This window comes from Gopherus flavomarginatus, chromosome 1 (assembly GCF_025201925.1).
Source record: "Gopherus flavomarginatus isolate rGopFla2 chromosome 1, rGopFla2.mat.asm, whole genome shotgun sequence".
Lineage (NCBI taxonomy): Eukaryota > Metazoa > Chordata > Testudines > Testudinidae > Gopherus > Gopherus flavomarginatus.
Window position 1 is genome coordinate 29,665,288 of NC_066617.1, and position 14,762 is coordinate 29,680,049.

The window sequence follows — 14,762 nt, forward strand, 5'->3', positions numbered from 1 at the left end:
GTTTGTTTTTTAGATAAGCAGCTCGGGGGAGCTCGGAGTGCAGCCATTCTTCCGGTTTGTTGTGAGCAGGCATTCTGGGATACCTCCTAATACCCTGGCAGCCAATAACAACGCTTTTGGTGGCCACAGTTGATGAGCAGCACTGCAATCGTTACACCCCAAGCAGACCAGGTGTACAGCCAGCGCTGCAGCCAGGGAGTTGCAGCACTGGATGTGCCTTGCAGGTGTGGACAGTTATAAGTTGCAGCGCTGTAAACCCACCACCAGCGCTGCAACTCTCCAGTGTAGCCAAGCCCTTAGATGATCCTGAAAGCATTCCCAGGCATTCCAGTTAAAAGATAGGAAGCAAAGAGTAGGAATAAATGGCCCATTTTCAGAATGGAGAGAAGTAAACAGAGGTGTCCCTGAGGCTGGTACTGGTCTGGGATCAGTGCTGTTCAATATGTTCATAAATGATCTGCAAACTGGGGTAAACAGTGAAGTGGCAGATTCTGCAGATGATACAAAATTATTCAAGATAGTTAAGTCCAAAACAGATTGCAAAGAGTTACAAAGGGATCTCACAAAACTGGGTGACTTGGCAACCAAATGGCAGATGAAATTCAATGTTAAATGCAAAGTAGTGCACATGGCAAAATATCATCTCAACTACACATACAAAATGATGGTGCCAAAAATCAGAGGGGCAGCCGTGTTAGTCTGAATCTATAAAAAGCAACGAAGAGTCCTGTGGCACCTTATAGACTAACAGACATATTAGAGCATGAGCTTTCGTGGGTGAATACACCTGACGTGTTGCATCTGACGAAGTGGGTATTCACCCACGAAAGCTTATGTTCCAATATGTCTGTTAGTCTATAAGGTGCCACAGGACTCTGTTGCTTTTTAAAACGATGGTGCCTAAATCAAGAAAGAGATCTTGGAGTCATTTGCCATACTCTGGAAGCACTATGTTTCCAGAGTACTGCAAATTCATAGCAATTCTTCTCATTGTGCCTCTTTCATCCTGAACTGTGGAATGCTCATTCTCCTGTTTCAGAAGACTTAAAAAGTATCTCCAGTCACCAATAAATAGGACAGATACAACAGAATAATGTAGCTGTCCCTAATGTGCATCAAAACAATACCAGGGAACCTGGATGTAAATAAGATTGCTGACAATTTCATCCAGAGAGCTACAGTGAGACATAATGTCTTTAAACTGGGACGTTAGTGAAGACAGCTTGTAGGTGATTGCAATGATCTTAATGTACTGTAATTCATGATAATGTAATTATGTAGTTCATAACAATTGAATCATTGTTAAAATAGTAAAGATACCAACGACAGACACATTCAATAACTAGAATATGAAACAAATGTATAAATATGCTGAAAATAGCCTCCCCCCAAAACTGGCAGGGTGCCTTCCCTCCAGACACATATACCTCTGCAAAAGCACCCACTGGCAAAACTGAAAGTCAGGGCTTATGCTCTCAGCGCTCTCCTTACCGCTTTTATAGGGTATGGCTACACTTGAAATTTCAAAGTGCTGCCGCGGCAGCGCTTTGAAGTGTGAGTGTGGTCGGAGCGCCAGCGCTGGGAGAGAGCTCTCCCAGCACTGCACGTAAACCACATCCCTTACGGGTGTAGCTTGCAGCGCTGGGAGCCGCGCTCCCAGCGCTGCGGCACTGATTATGCTGGCGCTTTACAGCGCTGTATCTTGCAGTGCTCAGGAGGGTGTTTTTTCACACCCCTGAGCGCGAAAGTTGCAGTGCTGTAAAGTGCCAGTGTAGCCAAGGCCATAGGCAGGCACGGTAGCAGGCATGGAGGCACCGCTAATTAAGGATGCCCGACACTTTCCATTATAAGACCCTGTTTACAGTTGTTTGTAACTTCACCAAACTTTAACCATTTGGGCTGATGTTTTCCATTCTGGGTGTCTGCCTCTGGCTGAGGTTTCTGAGTTTTTTTTTATTTCAGCCAAAATAGTCCGGCGATTTCAAAAAACCAAGGTTTGGGAAAAATATTTTGTATTGTCCACATTAAAGGTCAGGTGACCTTTCTTTGAGAAGCTCTAATGCTCCCATTGTTTGGAGCTCAGACTTGAAATCTGGCCACCCACTATTTAAATAATTATTTTATCAATGGGTGGCCAGGGCAGATGTGTTAATTTCTCTAATCAACATTGGTCTCTACTGTATAACAAGCCATAGTTATTTCTTCAAAATGACCACCATTTAGAAATTCTGCAGGAACCCTGAACTATGAGTGGATCAATGCATTTTCTCTTACCAGCATTTTTGGCTCTCTTCCTAATTCTCTGAGATTGTACCTCTGTTTTGGACAAAATCTGAATAGCTTTTGAGAGTTTGATAGACGGTTCTCATATGCTTGGCTGCCACACATACTTCTGCTTCCTTGAAATCCCACCTCTTCCACATATTTATTGGAATTCAACCTGCAGGGCATGAAACCCTTACAAAACAGGTGGAATTTTATGGCTGCAGGATTGTTTGCCAGCTGCTTCTGCCAGTTATTTAGCTCCCCCTCCCACACCCACTCCTTTTCTCCACAATGCTCTCTCACTTTTGGTATGTCTGAGGGTATGGCTACACTTGAAATTTTAAAGCACTGCCGCGGCAGCCCTTTGAAGTGAGTGTGTGGTCGGAGCGCCAGCGCTGGGAGAGAGCTCTCCCAGCACTGCACGTAAACCACATCCCTTATGGGTGTAGCTTGCAGCGCTGGGAGCCACGCTCCCAGCACTGCAGCACTGATTACATTGAGGCTTTACAGCGCTGTATCTTGCAGCACTCAGGGGGGTGTTTTTTCACACCCCTGAGCGCAAAAGTTGCAGCGCTGTAAAGTGCCAGTGTAGCCAAGCCCTTAGAGGCATCCCGAAAGGAATAAGGCCAATAACACAACTGGATTGATTAGACACATGTATTTTAGTTTTGTGATATGAATACCCCACATCTAGACTCATAGACTCATAGACACATAGACTCTAGGACTGGAAGGGACCTCGAGAGGTCATCGAGTCCAATCCCCTGCCCTCATGGCAGGACCAAATACTGTCTAGACCATCCCTAACAGACATTTATCTAACCTACTCTTAAATATCTCCAGAGATGGAGATTCCACAACTTCCCTAGGCAATCTATTCCAGTGTTTAACTACCCTGACAGTTAGGAACTTTTTCCTAATGTCCAACCTAAATCTCCCTTGCTGCAGTTTAAGCCCATTGCTTCTTGTTCTATCATTGGAGGCTAAGGTGAACAAGTTTTCTCCCTCCTCCTGATGACACCCTTTTAGATACCTGAAAACTGCTATCATGTCCCCTCTCAGTCTTCTCTTTTCCAAACTAAACAAACCCAATTCCTTCAGCCTTCCTTCATAGGTCATGTTCTCAAGACCTTTAATCATTCTTGTTGCTCTTCTCTGGACCCTCTCCAATTTCTCCACATCTTTCTTGAAATGCGGTGCCCAGAACTGGACACAATACTCCAGTTGAGGCCTAACCAGCGCAGAGTAAAGCGGAAGAATGACTTCTCGTGTCTTGTTTACAACACACCTGTTAATGCATCCCAGAATCACGTTTGCTTTTTTTGCAACAATATCACACTGTTGACTCATATTAAGCTTGTGGTCTACTATGACCCCTAGATCTCTTTCTGCCATACTCCTTCCTAGACAGTCTCTTCCCATTCTGTATGTGTGAAACGGATTGTTCCTTCCTAGGTGGATCACTTTGCATTTATCTTTATTGAACTTCATCCTGTTTACCTCAGACCATTTCTCCAATTTGTCCAGATCATTTTGAATTTTGACCCTGTCCTCCAAAGCAGTTGCAATCCCTCCCAGTTTGGTATCGTCCGCAAACTTAATAAGCGTACTTTCTATGCCAACATCTAAATCGTTGATGAAGATATTGAACAGAACCGGTCCCAAAACAGACCCCTGCGGAACCCCACTTTTTATACCTTTCCAGCAGGATTGGGAGCCATTAACAACTACTCTCTGAGTATGGTTATCCAGCCAGTTATGCACCCATCTTATAGTAGCCCCATCTAAATTGTACTTTCCTAGTTTATCTATAAGAATATCATGCGAGACTGTATCAAATGCCTTACTAAAGTCTAGGTATATCACATCCACCGCTTCTCCCTTATCCACAAGGCTCGTTATCCTATCAAAGAACGCTATGAGATTAGTTTGACACGATTTGTTCTTTACAAATCCATGCTGGCTATTCCCTATCACCTTACCACCTTCCAAGTGTTTGCAGATGATTTCTTTGATTACCTGCTCCATTATCTTCCCTGGCACAGAAGTTAAACTAACTGGTCTGTAGTTTCCTGGGTTGTTTTTATTTCCCTTTTTATAGATGGGCACTATATTTGCCCCCTTCCAGTCTTCTGGAATCTCCCCCGTCTCCCATGATTTCCCAAAGATAATAACTAGAGGCTCAGATACCTCTTCTATTAACTCCTTGAGTATTCTAGGATGCATTTCATCAGGCCCTGGTGACTTGCAGGCATCTAACTTTTCTAAGTGATTTTTTACTTGCTCTTTTCTTATTTTCTCTTCTAAACCTACCCTCTTCCCGTAAGCATTCACTATACTAGACATTCCTTCAGACTTCTCAGTGAAGACTGAAACAAAGAAGTCATTAAGCATCTCTGCCATTTCCAAGTCTCCCGTTACTGTTTCCCCCTCCTCATTGAGCAGTGGGCCTACCCTGTCCTTAGTCTTCCTCTTGCTTCTAATGTATTGATAAAAAGTCTTCTTGTTTCCCTTTATTCCCATAGCTAGTTTGAGTTCATTTTGTGCCTTTGCTTTTCTAATCTTGCCTCTGCATTCCTGTGTTATTTGCCTATATTCATCCTTCGTGATCTGACCTAGTTTCCATTTTTTTATATGACGCCTTTTTATTTTGTAGGTCACGCAAGATCTCAAGGGTAAGCCAAGGTGTTCTTTTGCCACATTTTCTATCTTTCCTAACCATCGGAATAACTTGCTTTTGGGCCCTTAATAGTGTCCCTTTGAAAAACTGCCAACTTTCCTCAGTTGTTTTTCCCCTCAGTCTTAATTCCCATGGGACCTTACCTATCAGCTCTCTGAGCTTACCAAAATCTGCCTTCCTGAAATCCATTGTCTCTATTCTGCTGTACTCCCTTCTACCCTTCCTTAGAATTGCAAATTCTATGATTTCATGATCACTTTCACCCAAGCTTCCTTCTACTTTCAAATTCTCAACAAGTTCCTCCCTATTTGTTAAAATCAAGTCTAGAACAGCTTCCCCCCAGTAGCTTTTTCAACTTTCTGAAATAAAAAGTTGTCTGCAATGCAGTCCAGGAAGTTATTGGATAGTCTGTGCCCCGCGGTGTTATTTTCCCAACATATATCTGGATAGTTGAAGTCCCCCATCACCACCAAATCTTGGGCTTTGGATGATTTTGTTAGTTGTTTGAAAAAAGCTTCATCCACCTCTTCCACCTGATTAGGTGGCCTGTAGTAGACTCCCAGCACGACATCACCTGTGTTTTTTACCCCTTTTAGCCTAACCCAGAGACTCTCCACACTTCCGTCTCCTATGTCCATCTCCACCTCAGTCCAAGTGTGTACATTTTTAAAATATAAGGCAACACCTCCTCCCTTTTTCTCCTGTCTATCCTTCCTGAGCAAACTATACCCATCCACACCAACATTCCAGTCGTGTGTATTATCCCACCAAGTTTCAGTAATGCCAACAATGTCATAGTTGTATTTATTTATTAGCACTTCCAGTTCTTCCTGCTTATTATTACTCATACTTCTTGCATTTGTATATAGGCATCTAAGATACTGGTTTGATCTTGCCTCCCAGCTTTGCCCTGACCCTCCTTCCTCTCTGCCATTATAGCCCGTGCTCCCTCCTGTTTCCAACCCATCTCCCAGGTCTTGTTCCCCACTTACCTGTAGGCTTTTGGTATTTATGATTTTGAAAAGTCAGAGGACTTAGATTGCTGCTGCTTGTGCAGGTACAACACACAATCATAATGTAATCCCAAATACTTATGACTTACTTATTAAACTATGCTTCCAATCCTGAGTGTTAGACTGGAAGTGTATTTTCAAGAGACAAATGGCTGGATGTGTGACATTAAGATTGTTAACTTGCCAAAGGAAAATTGAATCAAAAGGTAGTTTCCTCTTAAGAATACTGCTGGGCTGACTGCTGATGCTGCTTTCCGAGTGCCTCTTACTTCTTCCAAAGCCAGAGCCCAAATTCACAGACTGCTGAAGAGCTTCACAATCCTAGCTAAGCTTGCTAAATCCCTCTGATGTTTCTAGCAAATGCTTAGATTTTATCATTAATGTAAGAAAAATTCACATCTTCTCTGGACTCAGTCCATCTTATCTTAAGAGCCTAGCTGACAAGTAAAATGAACCTTATTTGTAAGAGCCTAGCTGACAAGTAAAATGAACCTTATTCTTTTCATTGAGTCACTTTCCCTGTCTGATCAACTGAAATCAGACAGAAATAATGAAGCGCTTTTAGAAGAGTAGCAAATTGATAAAAGTAAAAACAACTCCACTCTTTTTTTTTTTTTTTTAAAAGTGAAATATAACGAAGTGACAATCAACTGCCTGTTCCAAGTTTTTCTTCACAAGACTTGAATTGAAGGAAGCTGTTGTGTGGGACATAATTCTCCTTAAGACACTGTCTCTTGTTGAGCACTTCAGTCTGAATGCAACATCCTGCAACCACATATATTAGTTGGAAGTTCCTGAGTACCCTTAACTCTTTCCCTCTGTGTGTATTCACTACAACCATTTTTCCATTATATGATCATGTACTATTATTACTGCAGAGCTATTTTCTCATTACATCCATACCTTGGACAGAGAATGCAGCAGAGTTGTACAGTGAATTAGTGTGAGGTCCAAAGCATTCACTGCTGAAGTTTTGTGGTGTGTAGTAAATGAGGCAAGAGTCTGCTGGAAGAGAAAAACTGCTCTTGTGATTCAGTCACTAGAATGGCATTTCTGAGACCTGGATTATTTCATTGGCCCCTGTCAGAGACTTCCTGTGTGATTTTGGGCAAGTCACTTATCTTATTGTCTCTGTGCTACACTGGTAAAATGAAGATAATAGTACTTCCTGATCTCACAGTGATGTTGCAAGAAAAAAACCTATTGATTAAATGTTTGTGAAATGTTCATATACCAAAGTGATGAACACCATAGTAAAATTTATAAAGAAAATAACTTTATTGTGCGGGGTTAGGATGATGTGCAGTTAATAAAGCATGGGACCACATAAAGTAGATGGAGAAATAAAGAAATATTGAAAAGCTAGTTTGTAAGTGTCTGAAGCAGAGCCAAAGCAGCACATATTGCAATATGTGGAGAGTGATAAATGGAAGTGCAATTCCCGCTGTAAAATAATTCCTGCAACTTCAAAGCTCATTCAAGTCCAAGTATTAAAGTCTGTATCATGATGCGGACACCAAAGGCCCTAAGGGGAAAGAGTTAAGGTTCCATAGGGTGCCTTAACATTCATTTTCTGACTTCCACGTTCTTGACCACTGTGACATTTTGGGGTCCATCCTGACTGGGAAGGAATTCTGGCCCTGCCTGCCCTGTAACCTTTGGGTGCCTTGGTGCTGGGTGACTTTAGTTCAGATCCCTGACACCAGTAGTCAGCCCACAAGTGTTAAGTTTCATGCTGGCTCTCACCAGCCTGATTCCTTTCTGGAGGGTGACACCAACAGCCCTTTCAGTCCAGAGTCTTCCCAAATACATCCTCCCCAGACACTCAGGTTGTTCCCCTCTGGTTCCTCACTCCCAAAGACATGAAACCGGCCCCCCAGATATCAGCTTACTTTAGCTTATACGCTACACATGGTTTTCACACCAGAGACTTGCTTAGGATGAAAATAAACAAACAGTTTATTTAATAGAAAACCCACGGACTCAAAGATGAAATAGCAGGGGAAAGCAAACATACAAGTTACACTGAAATTAAACAAAGATGCAACCTCAGGCTTCACATTCCTGGACAGCCTCCTGCTTCAAGCTTCTGTTCTCTCCTTCCCATAACAGAACCTTTGGTAAGGGACATGCGGATTTTTTAAATGTTGATCTAAGGCACATTTACTACCAGCCTCTGTCTAGTGACACGTGTTTCTCTTAAAGCGATTGTGCTTCCTTTTCACCCCTCTCAAAGCAGAACTGTTGTTTCAATACAATAAGTGGAGCAAACAGCAAAGATGATAGATCAGTGAAGCCTTTTAAGAACTATTGCAGTGGCATAAAAACCACTACAAATGAAGGATATAGTCTCTTTATATTCAACAAAAATAACGAGTCACAAAAAAAGAAACTATTACCCAGGTTTACTGAGTTTTTTTTAGGAGCAGTGCCAGGAGGCGGCACCATAGAGATCTGCATGGCAGAGTGATGACTGTTGGTTATCACAGTGGTAGCTATAGTACAGTCCCATAATCTCATCAGAGCAGTGCACTGTAAGTTGCTACAGCTGGAAAATCTAAAGGGGCACTTGGTGTTTCCTGTCATTTAACTCTTTAAACAAGAAGAGGCCAAACCAAAATGCTGAGTTTGCCACCGTCGTTTTGTGAAACTGGTTGCATGCTGATAATATCCTGAAACCTTACCAATGACACTCACTTTTTAGAAGAGATGGTTTTATTGCTGATAGGTCACATTGTTGCTTATTTTAAAAGCATCTTCCAAAAGACTTGTTTTTCATAGATTTCAAAACCCTGCTCTCACTATCGCTGTTCTAACATATACCAGAGCAATGCGTCAGGCAGCTGTTAATGAAAATTGTACATTCTGTCTCAGTAAACTAGTGTTTTGGCTATCTGTTCAGTGTAGAACCACATCACACACCAAAATGGATTACTTTTGTTCAGAGCTGTTCCTTTCAGTAGGTATTAAATTGAGCAGTGCTCAGGCGGTAAAGATTTAGCAACAGGAGTGCCCATTCTTTGTCCTTTTTTCTGATAGTTGGGTATATCTCGCACTACAGATGGGGTATGTATATTCAATGGCAAAAAACTTTGTTAATGCAGAGTTACATTTGCCCATACCCTTACATAGCTCATACCCTTCCAGAATATCAAGTCCACAAAAATGCAAACTTCTTTAAGGCAAACAAGCCAGCCAGCAACCTGAAATCTGCCCCTCCCCTAGAGCTGGCAAGAGCCACTGGGAATTATTTGCCTACATTCCAATGGCTTTCAGTGATTTTAAGTGTAGCTGTACTGAATGGTGGAAGTGGGGCAGATTGGCAGAGGTGTGTTTGTGATATGGGGAGATGTAGGGATTAGTCTGAGGAGTGTCAGAGAGCTGTGATTGTGATATGAGGAGCCCTGGGTCTGAGGCCCCCCGGCCCCATGTGTATTATCAAAGGAAAGAGGTGCATGAGTTTCCTGAGGTTCCGGTCTGCATCATTTCAATACAGAATTGGGCAGGCCGTGTCAGTGGCAGAGCACTGTGGTCTTCTTGCCATGGTTATTGCCAGTGGTGAGCTGGGATATGAGAGCAGTCTGAGGATTTAACAATGGATGGGGAAAGCATAGACTTAGGTGGTATCCTGCGTGCAAGTGTGAAGGGATTGTTACATTTTACATATTATAGGGTCTGTTGGGCAAGTAACTTCAGTGTCTGAGCATAGGGCAGGTGCAGGTATCATCTGTCCATTACAGTGAAAAGGCAGTGAGTGAGTCTGGGTGTTTTGGGGCATTGCTCAGTGGGCAGAGCTAAGGTTACTTCGCCATTTACCTATAAATCTGTATTTCCTGGTTTTCAGAAGTTTCCGTTTTTCTGAACTCAATTTTCTAGAAGGGCATGAGCTATCACCAGCCACCTTTACTTGGCATTTACAAAGTTTTCTGTCATTTAATTTCCTAGTTTTTTGAACAAGAAGAAATGTTTTTTGGTAGGCTATAGTGGCCATTTAGGCAGTTGTAATTCTTAGTTAGGTTTGTGTTAATGTGCTCCTGTGGCTAGGTGATATTACCTAGCCACAGGAGTATTTCAACAGACCTAGCTTTTATATAGTTGTTTTTTTTTTTTAATCAGTAGAACTCAAATAACCATATATCATTATTCTCATCTTACAGATGGAAAACTGAGGCACACAGAGGTGATGTCCATAGGTGGTGGGCAGCTTGTGCTAGAGACCCAGGCCCCCTCCCCCAAATCTCTCTCTGCCTTGCCATTTTCTGAGCCAACTCACCATGTGTTCACGTGCCAGCTTGACAGGCGAAACACCATGGCCATTAGTGCCAGCACCAGGAAGGGGCTGGAGTGGGGCTTCATGTGGGGAGGGGCCTGGCTGCATGGAGATATGTGCATCAAGTGACCAGGGCCGTCCTTAGGATTTATGGGGCCCTACGCAGTATTATTAAACTGGTGCCCCTATGCCCAACTTAGCAACACAAACATAACCTTTCTAAGACTGTAAGCTTGCCACATGCACTTTATTAAAAAGAGTTTAATTGTGCTGCCTTCACCCCAACCCCTGCACTTCCCTCCCACCTGTGCCCCCAACCCCTGCCCTGAGCTCCCAGCGTGCCCTGCCACACCGCTCCCCTGCCAAGAATCCCCCACCCCATTATGCTCAGCAACCCCCATGCCCAGTGACCCCTTACTCAGAGATCTCCATCACAGATCCCTATGCCCAGCGATCTCCAACCCACAGGTCCCTACTGCCCAGGGCCCCTCTCACAGCCCCCCAATTCCCCAGCACCCCATATTCCTGAGGGAATTCAGCACCAAAAAATTAAATTCTGTGCACAATATTTTAAAATTCTGCAAATTTTGTCAATAAATAAATGTGGAGGCTCCAGCATGGCAGTGGCAAGCATAGGCCACTGGCTGCATGGAGCTGGGAGATCACCCTGCAGCGTCCCCCATCCCATCCTAGGATAGGGACTTGCCAGTGAGATACCTCTGTGTGCATGTCAAAAGGCCACAGGGAAGCGTTTTACATGATGGCTGGGATGTCAGCCATGACCCAAAAGCCATTTGAATGACAAAAAAGAAATAGTCGATACCAATGGCTGAGTCCAGCCCTCATCCAGGACCTTGCCTGCCACCGCTCTGGGCCATCAACTCCCAAACAGCCTTTCATTCTCCCTAAAATAGAGCATTTGCCTCTAATGCTGAAAAGTAAAGAGGTGCTTGGGATGTGCAGTTCAATAAGAAAAGGAATTATAATCAGCTACCCTCATTTACACAGCCGGTTGCCACACACGGCTCAGTGGGATTGTACTGGGTATAACTCGGCACGCAGCTTCAACAATGCTTTAACAGTGGGGCTGGAGCCATAACCAGCCAAGTCTCACTCGAACAGTGAGCCTTGTTTTGGATTATTTAAGCCAACTTTTTAAAGGTCTTTCCCCTGGGTGAGGAAGAAGGTGCTGCATTCCTGAAGGGACCTTTAAAATCCCACTCAACTCTGCACTGTTTAGAACCCTCCCCCATTCAAAATGCTACCAGCTAGATTGTAGGGCTCAGCGGGTAGTGATCAATGGCTCCATGTCTAGTTGGCAGGCGGTATCAAGAGGAGTGCCGCAAGGGTTGGTCCTGGGGCCGGTTTTGTTCAATATCTGCATTAATGATCTGGCGGATGGCGTGGACTGCACCCTCAGCAAGTTTGCAGATGACACTAAACTTGGAGGAGTGGTAGATACTCTGGAGGGTAGGGATAGGATACAGAGGGACCTAGACAAATTAGAGGACTGGGCCAAAAGAAACCTGATGAGCTTCAACAAGGACAAGTGCAGAGTCCTGCATTTAGGACGGAAGAATTCCATTCATTGTTACAGACTAGGGACCGAATGGCTAGGAAGCAGTTCTGCAGAAAAGGACCTAGGGGTTACAGTGGACGAGAAGCTGGATATGAGTCAACAGTGTGCTCTTGTTACCAAGAAGGCTTATGGCATTTTGGGCTGTATAAGTAGGGGCATTGCAAGCAGATCGAGGGGTGTGATCATTCCCCTCTATTTGACATTGGTGAGGCCTCATCTGGAGTACTGTGTCCGGTTTTGGGCCCCACACTACAAGAAGGATGTGGAAAAATTGGAAAGAATCCAGCGGAGGGCAACAAAAATGATTAGGGGATGGAGCACATGACTTATGAGGAGAGGCTGAGAGAACTGGGATTGTTTAATCTGTGAAAGAGAAGAATGAGGGGGGATTTGATAGCTGCTTTCAACTACCTGAAAGGGGGCTCCAAAAAGGATGGATCTAGACTGTTCTCAGTGGTACCAGATGATAGAACAAGGAATAATGGTCTCAAGTTGCAGTGGAGGGGGGCAGAGGTTAGGTTGGATATTAGGAAAAACTTTTTCACTAGGAGGGTGATGAAGCACTGGAATGGGTTACCTAGGGAGGTGGTGGAAATCTCCTTCCTTAGAGGTTTTTAAGGTCAGGCTTGACAAAGCCCTGGCTGGGATGATTTAGTTGGGGATTGGTCCTGCTTTGAGCAGGGGGTTGGACTAAATGACCTCCTGAGGTCCCTTCCAACCCTGATATTCTGTGATTCAGCTTGAGAGACAGCCCTGGCAATATTTGGATCCACAAGAAAAAAAATCATGTCCCTTTTCCATAAATAAAAGTTTTCAGCTACTCCAGCCTTGTAAAGTGTGAGTCCATCTTCCTCCCCAGCCAAGAGGTTGCTCCCTCCCTTGCATTCTGCAGCCCTGATAGCTTCTTTTTTGCTCCAGGTACATCCCCCTCCTCCTTTTCTTTTAGTGTCAGTTTCCTTCTATTGACACTGGAATATTGTGAGTGCAAACACCACCTTCTTTTGTTTTCCTTTAACTTTCCCTCTTCCCCAGCTAGGTTGTGTGCGCACCTCTCCCAGCCCCTGTTTGCTGCTGATCCCTGCTGGGGAAGGGAGGAGAGAAAAAGGTGCAGGTCCAAAGGAGATCCTGGTGTCTGGGCATAAACTTCAGAGAAGAGGGAGGTGGAGTGAAACGGAGACTAGGAGAGAGATTGCAGGCAGTTGCCTGTGGGGCAGGGCACATGGGAAAGAAGGGGAGAGGTTAGGGTGACTAGATGTCCCGATTTTATAGGGACAGTCCCAATTTTTGGGTCTTTTTCTTATATAGGCTCCTACCCCCCACCCCCTGTCCTGATTTTTCATATCTGCTGTCTGGTCACCTTAGGAGAGGGGCAGGTACAGCGTGGGGCTGCTTGGAACAGCTGCTATCTCCCAGGGCCATCAGCCTGCTCCCCAGAAGGCTCACTCACATGCAAACTTTCGCTCCTCGCCCCGTGAGGCCCTGCCCAAGCTGAGAAGTGAGTGGGCAGCCAGGGACTTAGGGAGAAGCCTGCTGGCTCAGCATGGGAGAAGTGCCGGATGGAGAGGAATCCGTGCCATAGCTAGCGAGAGTGGTGCCCCAAATTTTCAGGTGCCCTATGTAGCCACATGTGCTGCATATGCCTAGGGATGCCCCTGCAAGTGACACTATGATGGTCTCCTCTGACTCTGTGAGCAGTGAGAGCCAAGGACACTGTGAGTTGAGTGCAGGGTGGACTCAGACCCGCTTCCTCCACCAAGAATATTTTCAACAGCTGGTAAAGTGATTTGCCTAAGGTCTCCCAGCAGTCCAGTGGCAGAGCTAGCAGTAGGGCCAGGCAGTGCTCTTTCCACTAGGCTACACGTTTGACTAAGTGTGAATTGTGTGTGATATTTTTACATTCCCCTCCCGTGTGTGTGTGTGGCACAGTCTGGCTGACAGGTGTCCCTACCTCAATTCTCCCTCACCTGTCACTTACCTCCATGTCCCCCTTCCCAGTGTCGCACCCCTCACCTCCTCGTCATCTGACCCTTTAACCCTCTCCCACCCACTCATCCATCCCATTTATCTCTCTGCCCATAATCACCTCCCTGCACCCTAAGCATCTTTCCCCATTTCACCTACTCTCCACTCCAATTACCTTCCTCTCCCACTGAGCATGTGCATCTGTAATTAAATTTCTTTTCAAAAATAGTTTCAGAACATCTGAGTATTCTGCTGTACTCAGATTACATTGCTGCAACCTTAAAAAAATGCCTTTGACAGAAGCATATTGGAGCAAGATGTGCCACCCCTTCTTTTTTATTTCAGATCTCTGTCCTGGGTTGGATTCAAACTCTTAATGCCTGAACGTGACTCAGATTCGATTACCAGAACATTCCCCCTTAAGCCAAACACGTTCTGTGGTAGAGAGGTAGTTATCCAGATAGTTTAACTCTCTCTGTACGTTTGGCATAATCCATTTGGCACACTGCCAAGCTTTTCAAAGGATAAAATGAGGTTAACTAATGGGACACAGTAATACCAGAGTATAAAATATATAGGAATAATGGAGTAGATCTCACTGGTAGGGGAGTGGCACTATATGTGAAAAAACATGGAGTCAAATAAAGTCAAAATCTTGAATGAATCAAATGGTACCAGAAATTCGGTGCTTGAACAATAAGCATATAGCAGTGGGAATATACTACTGACCATCTGACCAGGATGGTGAAAGTGATTATTAAACGTTCAGGGAGATTAGAGAGACTACACAAACAGAAAACCCAATAATAATGGGAGATTTCAACTATCCTCATGTTGACTGAATATATCCCCTCAGGACAGGACACAGAGATAAAATTTCTAGACACCAGAAATGATTGCTTCTTGGCGCAGCTTGTCCTGGAACCCACAAAGGGAGAGGCAATTCTTGATTTAGTATTAAGTGGAGTACAGGATCTGGTCCAAGAGGTGAAC